The 15,000-nt window shown below is 59.3% G+C and overlaps 1 non-coding gene across 1 annotated transcript; it reads right to left on the bottom strand.

The window, feature by feature from the left end:
- Window positions 1-2,681: 2,681 nt before the first annotated feature.
- On the bottom strand, window positions 2,682-2,800 carry LOC131870598 (5S ribosomal RNA). Its single transcript, XR_009368903.1, has one exon. It is a non-coding gene; the product is annotated as a 5S ribosomal RNA (ribosomal RNA).
- Window positions 2,801-15,000: the final 12,200 nt, after the last annotated feature.

Raw genomic sequence — 15,000 nt, 5'->3', positions numbered from 1 at the left:
CCTTGGTGTGCTCTGAGGTGCGCACCCGGGAGCGCTACGAAGTGTGCTCCAAGGTGCGGCGTGCACGTTGTCGGAGCCCGGTTTGCCCCGGGTGCGCACCTCGCCTGCACCTTGGCCGGGGTGGGCACCTTGGCTGGGTTTGCCCAGGGTGCGCTCCGAAGCGGGGTTACTGGAGCGCCCCCTCTTTTTTTGTCAGAGCGTTTGGTGGGGTTTCTCGCATTGGCTCTTCCCAGGCCCGGTTGTTGGGTGCGCTCCCACCCTGGCGCGCGCGAAGTTGGAAGTTGGGTTAATTGCCCGGGCGCGCACCTTCGCCAGGGTGGGCACCTTGGTGCGCACACCTTGGCTGGGCTGCGCACCAGGGCGGGCTCAAGATGGCACCAGCATTCCCTTTTTCTCACTATCTTTCAAAACGGAAATTTTAAAATCTCGTTTTTTTTTTGCCTTTTATGGAAATTAGTGAAGGCATCGCATCAAAGGTGCGCACCTCGCTGCCCACCTTGGTGTGCTCCGAGGTGCCCACCACGGTGCGCAACGCCGGTGCGAACCCGGGAGCGCCCCGATGTGTGCTCCAAGGTGCGGCGTGCACGAAGTCGGACCCCGGTTTGCCCCGGGTGCGCACCTCGCGTGCACCTTGGTGCGCACACCTTGGCTGGGTTGCGCGGCCTGGTGGGCACCATGGTGCGCACCAAGGAGCGCTCCGAAGTGTGCTCCAAGGTGCGGCGTGCACGAAGTCGGAGCCCGGTTTGCCCCGGGTACGCACCTCGCGTGCACCTTCGCCGGGGTGGGCACCTCGGCTGGGTTGCGCGCCCTGGTGCGCACCAAGGAGCGCTCCGAAGTGTGCTCCAAGGTGCGGCGTGCACGAAGTCGGAGCCCGGTTTGCCCCGGGTGCGCACCTTCGCCGCGGTGCGCACCATGGCGTGCACGAAGTCGGAGCCCGGTTTGCCCCGGGTGCGCACCTCGCGTGCACCTTCGGCGGGGTTGCGCGCCCTGGTGGGCACCATGGTGCGCACCAAGGAGCGCTCCGAAGTGTGCTCCAAGGTGCGGCGTGCACGAAGTCGGAGCCCGGTTTGCCCCGGGTGCGCACCTCGCGTGCACCTTCGGCGGGGTTGCGCGCCCTGGTGGGCACCATGGTGCGCACCAAGGAGCGCTCCGAAGTGTGCTCCAAGGTGCGGCGTGCACGAAGTCGGAGCCCGGTTTGCCCCGGGTGCGCACCTCGCGTGCACCTTCGCCGCGGTGGGCACCATGGCGTGCACGAAGTCGGAGCCCGGTTTGCCCCGGGTGCGCACCTCGCGTGCACCTTCGCCGGGGTGGGCACCTCGGCTGGGTTGCGCGCCCTGGTGCGCACCAAGGAGCGCTCCGAAGTGTGCTCCAAGGTGCGGCGTGCACGAAGTCGGAGCCCGGTTTGCCCCGGGTGCGCACCTCGCGTGCACCTTCGCCAGGGTGGGCACCTCGGTGCGCACACCTTCTCAATGTTTTCTTGCCTTTTCTGGAAATTGGTGAAGGCAGCGCATCAAAGGTGCGCACCTCGGTGTGCTCCGAGGTGCGAACCCGAGAGCGCTCCGAGGTGCCCACGAAGTCGAAAGTCGGGTTAATTGCATTGTTTTCCCCGGGTGCGCTCCGAGGTGCGCAACATCGGCGCGCACCAAGGAGGGCTCCGAAGTGTGCTCCAAGGTGCGCACGATGGCGTGCACCTCTGGTGCGCACGATTCGGAGCTCGGTTTGACCGGGGTGCGCACACCTTGGCTGGGTTGCGCACCTTTTGTGCGCTCCAAGGTGCGCACGAAGTCGGAGCTCGGTTTGCCCCGGGTGCGCACCTTCGCCAGGGTGCGCACCTTGATGCGCACGCCTTGGCTGGGCTGCGCACCTTGGTGGGCGCCATGGTGCGCACCTTTCGTGCGCTCCAAGGTGCGCACGAAGTCGGAGCTCGGTTTGCCCCGGGTGCGCACCTTGGTGGGCGCCATGGTGCACTCCGAGGTGCCCAAGATTGGTGCGCACCAAGGAGCGCTCCGAAGTGCGCTCCAAGGTGCGCGCGAAGTTGAAAGTTGGGTTAATTGTCCGGTTTGCCTCGGGTGCGCACCTTGCGTGCACCTTCGCCAGGGTGGGCGCCTTGGTGCGCACACCTTGGCTGGGCTGCGCACACCTTGGCACCCGCGTTTCCTTCATTTTAAATTTTTTTTTTTTACAATCTCTCAAGTGGGAAATTCTATAATCTCAACTTTTTTTGCCTTTTCAGGAAACTTTTGAATGGAGCGCATCATTGGTGCGCTCCGAAGTGTGCTCCAAAGCTCTCTCCAGCTGCGTGCACCTGCCCCGGCCGCGCACCCGGCCCCGCCCAGCTTCGCTCACCTGTCCCGGGCGTCTGGTGCGGAACCTTAGAGTAAGAAACATCACCGTGCACCTTGGCCAACGTGCGCGACTCGACCGAGCGCGCACTGGCCGAGGTGCACACCGATTTCACCTGGGTGCGCGCGCAGCACCTCGGGCGCACCGGGGTGCGCGCACAACGCCCGGGTTGCACCGTGGCCTGTGTGCTCGGGGCGCCTCGGGTGCGCGCTCGGTGTCGCCCCCGCGCGCGCGGTAGTGCGGGCAGCGCACCCCGGCCCGGCCCGGCCCCGACGAGAACGCAAACGGGCAAAAGGTTTATTCAAATAGCATTGCGACGCCCGGCGAAAAACTAAAAAAGGGTGCAACACCGGGACTTCCCGGGAGGTCACCCATCCCAGTACTACTCCGGCCCAAGCGCGCTTAACTGCGGAGTTCTGATGGGATCCGGTGCACTAACGCTGGTATGATCGCACCCGTTATGAGCTTGTCGCAGTGTGTACTTAGCAAACCGCGACCCACGTGCGAATCCACCCCGGCCACCCACCCCCGTCGAGGTGCACACCCTCCCTCGCGAAGTGCGCCCCGTTCGCCAAGTGTGAGCCCTGCCCGGGTGCGCGCACCTTGCTAGGGCGTCGGGTGTGCACCCGGCCCGGCCTACGTGCGTGCACCTGGAGGGGGCGTCGTGTGCGTGCAGTGTCCCGTCTGCAACGCGGTGCCCACACACCACCTCGGGCGCAACGACCTGCGCTCACATGTGGGCCGAGTGCACCTTGGTGCATGTTCGGGGCGCCTCGGGTGCACGCTCGATCTTGCCCTGGTGCACCAAGGCGCTCGGTTTGCCCCGGGTGCGCACTTGGTGCAAGGTGGGCACCCAAAATAGGGATCAAGCACCAAAACACAAGTTTCGGGATGCAAAATGGGACCCAAGGACCACAAATGCGTTCCAAGACCCATGATGGGTCCACGAGAACAAAAATGTGTTCCGAGACTTAATAAACAAATATTGGGTTTTAGGAGAAGAAACATGCTCTGATGCCCAAAACGAGAATCGACCCCGAAAAGGCCACAGGCCAAAAGTGGGATGCGAGACAAAAAAAAATGGGACCCGAGGACCAAAATTGGGTTCCCAGGTCGAAGACAGGGCAACCGGACAAGAAACGACCTCTAAGGCTCGAAATGAGTCCCGACGACTAAAACTTGACAAGAAGCACCCATCAGGCACCCAACTCGACACCCATGGGATGCCGACCCACCCGGGCTTCCACCTAGCACACCTTGGCACCCACCCACCCTCGCACCCAACCTCGCACCCAACTTAGCACCTTTGAACCCACATTGGCACTCACCCTGACCCTGGCACCTTGGAACCCACATTGGCACTCACCTTGACCCTGGCACCCACCTTTGCACTCACCTTGGGACCCACCCTGGCTCCCACCTCGGCACCCACCCAGACACCCACCTTGGTTCCTTGGCACCCACCTTGGATCCTTGGCACCCACCCCGACACCCACCTTGGCACGCAACTTGGCTACTTGCCACCCACCTTGGCTCCTTGACGCCCACCCCGACAACCACCCCGTGACCTACCCTGGCTAGGGTTGGTGCACACCCACCCTGGTGCCCACCTTGGCACCCACCCTATGACCCACCTTGGCACGCACCTTAGTACCCACCCCGTTACCCACCCTAGGACCCACCCCGTGACCCACCTTGGCCAGGGTGGGTGCACCCACCCTGGTGCCCACCTTGGCACCCACCCATCCTAGCACCCAGCCTGTGACCGGGCTTGGAACCCAACCTTGCACCCGCACCCGTCTTGGCCAGTGTGGGTGCGCACCCATCCTGGCACCCACGTTGTGACACACCCTTTAACCCACGCACCCTAGCACCCACGTTGGCACCCACCTTGGAACCCAACCTAGCAACTTGGCACCCACCCCGTGACCCACCTTGGCATCCACCATAGCAGTCGCCGACTTGGCACCCACCTCGGCACCCACCTTGACACTTGTGGACCCACCTTGCCACTCACCCTAGCATCGACCCATCCTAGCACCCACCCTGGCACCTTTGCACCCTAGCACTCACCCATCCTAGCACCTAACCTGTGACCCACCTTGACACTCACCCTCGCACCCACCTTGGAACCCAACCTAGCACCCACCCACCCTGACACCAACCCTAGCACCTACCCACCCTTGCACCCACCCTGTGACCCATCTTGGCACCCACCCATCCTACCACTCAACCTATCACCCACCTTCTCACCCACCTTGGCATCCACCTTAGCACCCACCCACACTGGCACCTTGGCACCCACCTCGGGCAAGGTGGGTGCACACCCACCCTGGCACCCAATTTAGAACCCACCGAGCATGTTACCCACCTTGGCACCCACATTGCAGCCCACCCTAGTACCCACCCTATGACCCACATTGGCATCCACACCCTAGCACCCAGGCACCTCGACACCCGCCTTGACACCCACCCTAGCACTGAACCTGTGACCCACCTTGGAACTCACCCTAGAACCCACCCACCCTGTGAACCACCTTGGCATCCACCTTAGCACCCACCCACCTTGGCACCCACTCTAGCACTCACCCATCCTAACACCCAACTTGTTACCCACCTTGGCACCCGCCCTCGCGTCCACCTTGAAACCCACCCTAGCACCCACCCACGCAGGAGCCCACCTTGGCACCCAACCTAACACCCACGCATCCTGGCACCCAACTTGTGACCCACCTTGGAACCCACCCTAGTACCCACCTTTGAACCCACTATATCACCAACCCACCTTGGCACCCACCCTATGACCCTCTTTGGAATCCACCCTAGCACGCACCCACCCTGGCACCCACCATGGAGCGCACCCTAGCACCCACCCACCTCGGCACGCACCTCAACACCCACCTTGGTGTGCGCACTGCGCCAACCTCTCAAAGACCCTATGTGGTGCGCTCCAAAGTGTACACCTTTGGTGCGCTCCAAGGTGCGCACCTTTGGTGCACACCGAGGTGCACACCAAAGTGTGCACCGAGGTGAGCACCAAAGTGCACTCCAGGGTGCACACCAAGGCGTGCACCTTTGGTGCGGTCAATGCAAACGAATTCGGAAGTTGGGGTCGATGTCCTAATCGCTGCTGCAGACTACACGTATGAGAATCGGACAAATAGCTTTATATAGGGGAGGTGTTGCGTTTGATGGGTCGACTCCCCTGGTTGTGTGCACTGCACCAACTTCAAAGACCCTGTCTTGTTTAAGAAGTCAAAAGTTGGGGTGGATGTCCTAATCATTGCTGCAGTCTACGCATGTATGAGAATCAGACAAATAGCTTATATAGGGGAGGTGTTGCATTCGGTGGGTTGACTCCCCTGGTTGTGCGCACTGCGCCAACCTCAAAGACCCCGCATAGCAGAAGAAGTCGGAAGTCGGATTTTGGTGAGCACCAAGGCGTGCACCTTTGGTGCGGTCAACGCAGACGAATTCAGAAGTTGGGGTGGATGTCCTAATCGTTGTTGCAGGCTACACATGTATGAGAATCAGACAAATAGCTTATATAGGGGAGGTGTTGGGTTTGATGGGTCAACTCCCTTGGTTGTGCGCATTACGCCAACCTCAAAGACCTTGTTTTCGTTAAGAAGTCAAAAGTTGGGGTCAATGTCCTAATGGCTCCTGCAGGCTACACATGTATGAGAATCGGACAAATAGCTTATATAGGGGAGGTGTTGGGTTTGATGGGTCGACTCCCCTGGTTGTGCGCATTACGTCAACCTCAAAGACCTTGTTTTCGTTAAGAAGTCAAAAGTTGGGGTCGATGTCCTAATTGCTCCTGTAGACTACACATGTATGAGAATCAGACAAATAGCTTATATAGGGGAGGTGTTGGGTTTGATGGGTTGACTCCCCTAGTTGTTCGCATTACACCAACCTCAAAGACCTTGTTTTCGTTTAGAAGCCGAAAGTTGGGGTCGATGTCCTAATTGCTCCTGCAGGCTACGCATGTATGAGAATCAGACAAATAGCTTATATAGGGGAGGTGTTGGGTTTGATGGGTCGACTCCCCTGGTTGTGCGCATTGCGCCAACCTCAAAGACCCTGCATTGCGGATGAAGTCGAAAGTCAGAGTTTGGTGTGCTACAAGGTGTGGTCGAAGGTGCTCACCTAGGTGTGCACCTTTGGAGCACAGGAAAAGTGCCCTCCAAAAGTGCGCACCTTTGGAGTGCACAAAAGTGCCCTCCAAAAGTGCGCACCTTTGGAGCGCAGAAAAGTGCCCTCCAAAAAGTGCCCTCCAAAAGTGCGCACCTTTGGAGCGCAGAAAAGTGCCCTCCAAAAGTGCGCACCTTTGGAGCGCAGAAAAGTGCCCTCCAAAAAGTGCCCTCCAAAAGTGCGCACCTTTGGAGCGCAGAAAAGTGCCCTCCAAAAGTGCGCACCTTTGGAGCGCAGAAAAGTGCCCTCCAAAAAGTGCCCTCCAAAAGTGCGCACCTTTGGAGCGCAGAAAAGTGCCCTCCAAAAAGTGCCCTCCAAAAGTGCGCACCTTTGGAGCGCAGAAAAGTGCCCTCCAAAAAGTGCCCTCCAAAAGTGCGCACCTTTGGAGCGCAGAAAAGTGCCCTCCAAAAAGTGCCCTCCAAAAGTGCGCACCTTTGGAGCGCAGAAAAGTGCCCTCCAAAAAGTGCCCTCCAAAAGTGCGCACCTTTGGAGCGCAGAAAAGTGCCCTCCAAAAGTGCGCACCTTTGGAGCGCACAAAAGTGCCCTCCAAAAGTGCGCACTTTTGGTGCGCACCAAGGCGCTGGTTCGGTCGTTGCAGGCGAGTTCGGAAGTTGGGGTCGATGTCCTGAGCGGAGGTGCAAACTACACAGGTGTCGGAATCGGACAAATAGCTTATATAGGGGAGGTGTATGCTTCGATGGGTCGACTCCCCAGGTTGAGCGCACCGCGCCAACCTCAAAGACCCTACGGTATGGATGAAGTCGGAAGTTGGGTCCGATGACCAATTCGATTAGTAGGTATGCTCATGAGGTCGGAATTTGGGTCCGATGACCTGCCATGTGCAGGAAGGCGAATGTTGACACTGTGCGTTGCAAGGTGCACACCAAGGCGCTGGTGCGGTCTTTTTAGTCGAGTTCGGAAGTTGGGGTCGATGTCCTGATCGGAGGTGCAAGCTACACAGGTGTGGGAATCGGACAAATAGCTTATATAGGGGAGGTGTATGCTTCGTTGGGTCGACTCCCCGGGTTGAGCGCACCGCGCCAACCTCAAAGACCCTACGGTATGGATGAAGTCGGAAGTTGGGTCCGATGACCGATTCGATATGTAGGCATACTCGCGAGGTCGGAATTTGGGTCCGATGACCTGCCACGTGCAGGAAGGCGAATGTTGGCACTGTGCGTTGCAAGGTGCGCACCAAGGCGCTGGTTCGGTCGTTGGAGGCGAGTTCGGAAGTTGGGGTCGATGTCTTGATCGGAGGTGCAAACTACACAGGTGTGGGAATCGGACAAATAGCTTATATAGGGGAGGTGTATGCTTCGTTGGGTCGACTCCCCGGGTTGAGCGCACCGCGCCAACCTCAAAGACCCTACGGTATGGATGAAGTCGGAAGTTGGGTCCGATGACCGATTCGATATGTAGGCATACTCGCGAGGTCGGAATTTGGGTCCGATGACCTGCCATGTGCAGGAAGGCGAATGTTGGGACTGTGCGTCGCAAGGTGCGCACCAAGGCGCTGGTGCCGTCGTTGCAGTCGAGTTCGGAAGTTGGGGTCGATGTCCTGGTCAGAGGTGCAAACTACACAGGTGTGGGAATCGGACAAATAGCTTATATAGGGGAGGTGTATGCTTCGATGGGTCGACTCCCTGGGTTGAGCGCACCGCGCCAACCTCAAAGACCCTACAGTATGGATGAAGTCGGAAGTTGGGTCCGATGACCGATTCGATACGTAGGCATATTGGCGAGGTCTGAATTTGTGTCCGATGACCTGCCATGCGCAGGAAGGCGGAATTTGGGTCCGATGACCGAGTTGATGGCGTGCCATGCGCAGAAAGGCGGAATTTGGGTCCGATGACCGAGTTGATGTTGATGGCCCGCCATGCACAGGAAGGCGGAATTTGGGTCCGATGACCGATTTGAAGGCGTGCCATACGCAAAAAGGCGGAGTTTGGGTCCGATGACCGAGTTGATATTGATGGCCCGCCATGCGCAGGAAGGCGGAATTTGGGTCCGATGACCTGACATACGCATGGAGTCCGACTCGGGGGCCGATGTTCGATTCGATGACTTGCATTGTGGGTAAAGTCGGAAGTTGTGGTCTTTGACCCGATTCGATGACCAGACTTCGGCTGCTTGAGAATCGGACAAATAACTTATATAGGGGAGGTAGTGTTCTCGAGCATCCTCCCCCCGTGCCCGTTTATGTCGATTGATGCTGGTGCTCGACTGGTTGGAGCGCTCGGATGCAAAAATCTTGCACCAGGATTTATCGATTGTGATGGACACGGCAAGTCTCCTGATTGCTATGCAGGAGCTCATCGTGAATCTCTATGCGGCCTTGGTATGGACTCGACCTGCGGAATGGTTCGGCAATGGTAGTCGCTCCAACACGTCCTTGCAATGGCCACAGAGGTGATTCGACTAGAGCTCCAGTCTAGCTTTTGGGTTGCTTGGCGGACTGGTATAGCCGCGATCGAGTTCCGGCCATGAACGTTTTAGATAGCTCTTGGGCTTTCTGGGACGGAAGTCGGAAGTTTGGGCTGTTGTCCGATTTGATGACCATTCTTCGGATGTGTGAGAATCGGACAAATAACTTATATAGGGGACTGTGTTGTCTCACGCAGCCCCCTCCGTGCCCCTCTATCTCGACCGATGTTGGTGCTTGAAAGGGTTGGGATCGCTCGGATTTATAAACGTGCACCACCATTTGTCGAGTGTGAGGGACGCGGCAGGTCTCCTAAATGCTATGCGAGCGCTCTCTGAGAATCTCTATCCGGCCTCGACACAGACTAGTCTTGCTGAATGGTTTGGCACTGGTAGTCGATCCAACACGTCGTTGTTGTGGCCGCCTAGGCGATTCGATTCGAGCCCCCGTCTAGCTTTTGGGTTGCTTGGCGGATTTTGCCCTATCCGCAAGTGAGCTCGGTCCCTAAACGTTCGAGAAACCCGATTGCTATGCGCCGACTCTCTTTCTTGCGAGCCTCCATCTAGCTTTTGGGTCTCTACGGAACGGAAGTCGGAATCTGGGACCGTTGTTTGATTCGACGAGGCAGACTACGGTTGTGCGAGAATCGGACAAATAACTTATATAGGGGAGGTGTTGACTGGAGCATTCTCCCCCGTGCCCCTCTAACTCGACCAATGCTGGCGCTCGAACGGTGGTAGCGCTCGGATTTTCATTGAGCGCCAGCATTGGTCGATTTAGAGGGGCATGCGAGATTCCCGAATGCTATGCGAGGGCTCTAACGGAAATGTCTATTGGTTTCGGTATGGATGCAATTGCGAGTGGTTCGGCAAAGGTAGTCGTTCCGATGCGTCCATGTCGTGGCCAAATCGATAATTCGATTTGAGCCCTCGTATAGCATTTGGGTCTCTCGATGTGATTCCGCATTCCAGTCCCTTTGGGCACTGCTTGAGCCGCATCCCAGGGGGTTCCCTTCCCAATAATCTGCCTCGCAACCCGATTGCTATGCGGTGAGGCTCCTCGGCCGCCTCGGAACTATCTGTGTATCAGACGCATCGCGGGATAAGGGGTTGGCAACGGTAGTCGCCCCAAGCGCGTCCGATGCTTGGACCATTCCGAGGCGGCCCTGAAGCCTCTTCCGTCTAGCCGTTGGGTCCTTCTCGCCGCATCCCTCGCCTCGCACCCCGATTGCTATGCGGTGAGGCTCCTCGGCCGCCTCGGAACTATCTGTGTATCGGACGCGTCGCGGGATAAGGGGTTGTCACTGGTAGTCGCCCCAAGCGCGTCCGATGCTTGGACCATTCCGAGGCGGCCCTGAAGCCTTTTCCGTCTAGCCGTTGGGTCCTTCTCGCCGCATCCCTCGCCTCGCACCCCGATTGCTATGCGGTGAGGCTCCTCGGCCGCCTCGGAACTATCTGTGTATCGGACGCGTCGCGGGATAAGGGGTTGTCATTGGTAGTCGCCCCAAGCGCGTCCGATGCTTGGACCATTCCGAGGAGGCCCTGAAGCCTCTTCCGTCTAGCCGTTGGGTCCTTCTCGCCGCATCCCTCGCCTCGCACCCCGATTGCTATGTGGTGAGGCTCCTCGGCCGCCTTGGAACTATCTGTGTATCGGACGCGTCGCGGGATAAGGGGTTGTCACTGGTAGTCGCCCCAAGCGCGTCCGATGCTTAGACCATTCCGAGGCGGACCCGAAGCCTCTTCCGTCTAGCCGTTGGGTCCTTCTCGCCGCATCCTTCGCCTCGCACCCCGATTGCTATGCGGTGAGGCTCCTCGGCCGCCTCGGAACTATCTGTGTATCGGACGCGTCGCGGGATAAGGGGTTGTCACTGGTAGTCGCCCCAAGCGCGTCCGATGCTTGGACCATTCCGAGGCGGACCCGAAGCCTCTTCCGTCTAGCCGTTGGGTCCTTCTCGCCGCATCCCTCGCCTCGCACCCCGATTGCTATGCGGTGAGGCTCCTCGGCCGCCTTGGAACTATCTGTGTATCGGACGCGTCGCGGGATAAGGGGTTGTCACTGGTAGTCGCCCCAAGCGCGTCCGATGCTTGGACCATTCCGAGGCGGACCCGAAGCCTCTTCCGTCTAGCCGTTGGGTCCTTCTCGCCGCATCCCTCGCCTCGCACCCCGATTGCTATGCGGTGAGGCTCCTCGGCCGCCTTGGAACTATCTGTGTATCGGACGCGTCGCGGGATAAGGGGTTGTCACTGGTAGTCGCCCCAAGCGCGTCCGATGCTTGGACCATTCCGAGGCGGACCCGAAGCCTCTTCCGTCTAGCCGTTGGGTCCTTCTCGCCGCATCCCTCGCCTCGCACCCCGATTGCTATGCGGTGAGGCTCCTCGGCCGCCTTGGAACTATCTGTGTATCGGACGCGTCGCGGGATAAGGGGTTGTCACTGGTAGTCGCCCCAAGCGCGTCCGATGCTTGGACCATTCCGAGGCGGCCCCGAAGCCTCTTCCGTGTAGCCGTTGGGTCCTTCTCGCCGCATCCCTCGCCTCGCACCCCGATTGCTATGCGGTGAGGCTCCTCGGCCGCCTTGGAACTATCTGTGTATCGGACGCGTCGCGGGATAAGGGGTTGTCACTGGTAGTCGCCCCAAGCGCGTCCGATGCTTGGACCATTCCGAGGCGGCCCCGAAGCCTCTTCCGTGTAGCCGTTGGGTCCTTCTCGCCGCATCCCTCGCCTCGCACCCCGATTGCTATGCGGTGAGGCTCCTCGGCCGCCTTGGAACTATCTGTGTATCGGACGCGTCGCGGGATAAGGGGTTGTCACTGGTAGTCGCCCCAAGCGCGTCCGATGCTTGGACCATTCCGAGGCGGACCTGAAGCCTCTTCCCTCTAGCCGTTGGGGCTTTCTCGCCGCATCCCTCGCCTCGCACCCTGATTGCTATGCTGTGAGGCTCCTCGGCCGCCTTGGAACTATCTGTGTATCGGACGCATCGCGGGATAAGGGGTTGGCAGTGGTAGTCGCCCCAAGCGCATCCGATGCTTGGACCATTCCGAGGCGGCCCTGCAGCCTCTTCCGTCTAGCCGTTGGGGCCATCTCGCCGCATCCCCCACCTCGCACCACGATTGCTATGCGGTGAGGCTCCTTGGCCGCCTCGGAACTATCTGTGTATCGGACGCATCGCGGGATAAGGGGTTGTCACTGGTAGTCGCCCCAAGCGCGTCCGATGCTTGGACTATTCCGAGGCGGCCCTGCAGCCTCTTCCGTCTAGCCGTTGGGGCCATCTCGCTGCATCCCCCACCTTCTCGGCCGCCTCGGAACTATCTGTGTATCGGACGCATCGCGGGATAAGGGGTTGGCAGTGGTAGTCGCCCCAAGCGCGTCCGATGCTTGGACTATTCCGAGGCAGCCCTGCAGCCTCTTCCGTCTAGCCTTTGGGGCCATCTCGCCGCATCCCTCGCCTCGCACCCCGATTGCTATGCGGTGAGGCTCCTCGGCCGCCTGGGAACTATCTTCGTATCGGACGCATCGCGGGATAAGGGGTTGTCACTGGTAGTCGCCCCAAGCGCGTCCGATGCTTGGACTATTCCGAGGCGGCCCTGTGGCCTCTTCCGTCTAGCCGTTGGGGCCATCTCGCCGCATCCCCCACCTCGCACCCCGATTGCTATGCGGTGAGGCTCTTCGGCCGCCTTGGAACTATCTTCGTATCGGACGCATTGCGGGATAAGGGGTTGTCACTGGTAGTGGCCCCAAGCGCGTCCGATGCTTGGACTATTCCGAGGCGGCCCTGCAGCCTCTTCCGTCTAGCCGTTGGGGCCATCTCGCCGCATCCCCCACCTCGCACCCCGATTGCTATGCGGTGAGGCTCCTCGGCCGCCTTGGAACTATCTTCGTATCGGACGCATCGCGGGATAAGGGGTTGTCACTGGTAGTCGCCCCAAGCGCGTCCGATGCTTGGACTATTCCGACGCGGCCCTGTGGCCTCTTCCGTCTAGCCGTTGGGGCCATCTCGCCGCATCCCCCACCTCGCACCCCGATTGCTATGCGGTGAGGCTCCTCGGCCGCCTTGGAACCATCTTCGTATCGGACGCATCGCGGGATAGGGGGCTGTCACTGGTAGTCGCCCCAAGCGTGTCCGATGCTTGGACCATTCCTAGGCGGCCCTGAAGCCTCTTCCGTCTAGCCGTTGGGGCCTTCCCGCCCCATCCCTCGCCTCGCACCCCCGATTGCTATGCGGTGAGGCTCCTCGGCCGCCTTGGAACCATCTGTGTATCGGACGCATCGCGGGATAAGGGGTTGGCACTGGCAGTCGCCCCAAGCGCGTCCGATGCTTGGACCATTCCGAGGTGGCCCTGAAGCCTCTTCCGTCTAGCCGTTGGGGCCTTCCCGCCCCATCCCTCGCCTCGCACCCCGATTGATATGCGGTGAGGCTCCTCGGCCGCCTTGGAACTATCTGTGTATCGGACGCATCGCGGGATAAGGGGTTGGCACTGGTAGTCGTCCCAATCGCATCCGATGCTTGGACCATTCCGAGGCGGCCCTGCAGCCTCTTCCGTTTAGCCGTCGGGGCCTTCCCGCCGCATCCCTCGCCTCGCATCCCGATTCCTATGCGGTGAGTCTTCTCGGCCGCCGCGGAACTATACCTGTTATTGCTACTGCATCCTTCGGCTGGTAACCTCCTCTGCCGCCTTGGAACGTTCTCTTTGTCGGACGCGTCGCGGGATAAGGGGTTGGCACTGGTAGTCGCCCCAAGCGCGCCCGATGCATAGACCGCTCCGAGTCGACCTTGCTTTCAGCCTCTCACATGCATAGACCTCTCTGAGTCGACCCTGCAGCCTCTCACGTTTAGCCTTTGGAATCTCGCCTCACAACATGATTGCTATCCTTGATGCATCCCTTGCCTCGAGCCCTGATTGCTTTCTTGGCTGCATCCCTCCTCTCCTCACAGCCCGGTTGTCATCACTGCTTCATCCGTCGCTTCATGCATTCTGGCTGCTGGGCCCTTCCCACCGCACACCTCGATTGCTATCTCTTCTGCATCACACACCCCGATTGCTATCTCTGCTACATCCCTCGGCTCTCACTTCTGCATCCTTCGCCTCACACCTCGATTGCTATCAATGCTGCATCCGTAACCTCACACCCCGATTGCTATGCGGGGAGGCTCCTTGGCCGCCTTGGAAATTTCTGTGTGTCGGACGCACCGCGGGATAAGGGGTTGGCACTGGTAGTCGCCCCAAGTGCGCCCGATTCTTAGACCGCTTCGAGGTGACCTCGTAGCCTCTTTCGTCCAGGCTTCCTGCCTTCAACGCCCTTTTTACACCTCGATTGCTATGCGCGGGCTCGTTGGCGTCTATCACCTCTCTGCGAAGAGTGGCACGATGATTGTTGGGGTAAATCGTAGCAGTCCGATCTCTGGCCTTGGGCCATTGTGAGGGCTGATCGATTTCCTGTGCGCATCTCGTGTTCGCCCAGTAACAGACTCGACGACTTGTAATCGGTCTTGTTCCCGATTGTTCCTGGAGGTAGTCTTCGGAACTCTTGGATTTGACCTGTCACTCGAACTGTCCTCTTCCGAGGATGCTTGTGTGTGTGTGCTTGTGCCATTTCCTTGGCGGTATTAACGAGATATTAAAGAGCGGAGTGAGCGCCTCGCCCAGCTATGTTTGGGGCTCTCACTCCCTTACCCGGTGTGCGACCGCTTTGCACGTAGGTTGCGGAGCATCGCGACTCTTTCGATGTTTGGCGGTTGTCTTCCGGTGATGCGTTGGTCCCGAAGTGCACGTTACTAGCATTTCTGCCATTGTTCTCGATCTTTGGCACGTTCCTTCGTTGCAATTGGATATATATCTCCGTTTATACGCGCAGGCTTCTCCCGCCTATTCAGCGCTGTCCCACTCTCAGCACTCTCGTGGTCTCCTTGGCTTCTCTCTCCCGTGAGCGAGCTCTCTTCTCGAGTCTTTTCCATGTCCCATGGAGGTTGCCTTGCGAAATTCGGGCACACAAACGTGACCGGATAAGAGCGGAATTGCCTATGAGGAGAAGCTCACCTTAGG

This window comes from Cryptomeria japonica, unplaced genomic scaffold (assembly GCF_030272615.1).
Source record: "Cryptomeria japonica unplaced genomic scaffold, Sugi_1.0 HiC_scaffold_337, whole genome shotgun sequence".
Taxonomy (NCBI): Eukaryota; Viridiplantae; Streptophyta; class Pinopsida; order Cupressales; family Cupressaceae; genus Cryptomeria; species Cryptomeria japonica.
The sequence above is the reverse complement of the archived record's forward strand: the minus strand, read 5'-3'. Positions and strand labels throughout refer to the sequence as shown.